Source organism: Rhincodon typus, chromosome 18, assembly GCF_021869965.1.
Source record: "Rhincodon typus isolate 14 chromosome 18, sRhiTyp1.1, whole genome shotgun sequence".
Lineage (NCBI taxonomy): Eukaryota > Metazoa > Chordata > Chondrichthyes > Orectolobiformes > Rhincodontidae > Rhincodon > Rhincodon typus.
Window position 1 is genome coordinate 34,849,606 of NC_063349.1, and position 488 is coordinate 34,850,093.

A 488-nucleotide genomic window follows, 5' to 3' on the forward strand; every position below is an offset into this window, starting at 1 on the left:
GATTTATCCATCTTCATGAAGGTCACTCCTTCAGGGCGGTGCAATTGCACCATGCAGAGACTGAAGGAGGAATGGATGGAAGATATTTAAGCTAGAAATTGGCTGATTAGAAGGATTTTATAACTTTTTTTCCTCCTTCCTTGAGGTTTTAATTGTACATGTCAAATTTTACACTTCCTCCCCTAACATAATCAACATCTTTGAGGCAGGGTCACAAAAATTGGGATGGGTGACTTCCTGATCACTAAATAAAAAAGCAGTTCTGAAGAAAGGCCAATGGACCCAAAACGTAACACTGCTTTCTCTCTACAGATGTTGCCAGACCTCCTCAGTTGTCTCAGCAATTTTTGTTTTTGTCTTTCTGATCATCCCTGAGCTATCCCCCCCTCCCCATATTATGGTGGACAGGTAAGATACCAGCTAACCCAGTCACCCTTAGACTTAGAAAGCATCCCGGTTATTTTTAAATTCTAATTCCAGTAAATATC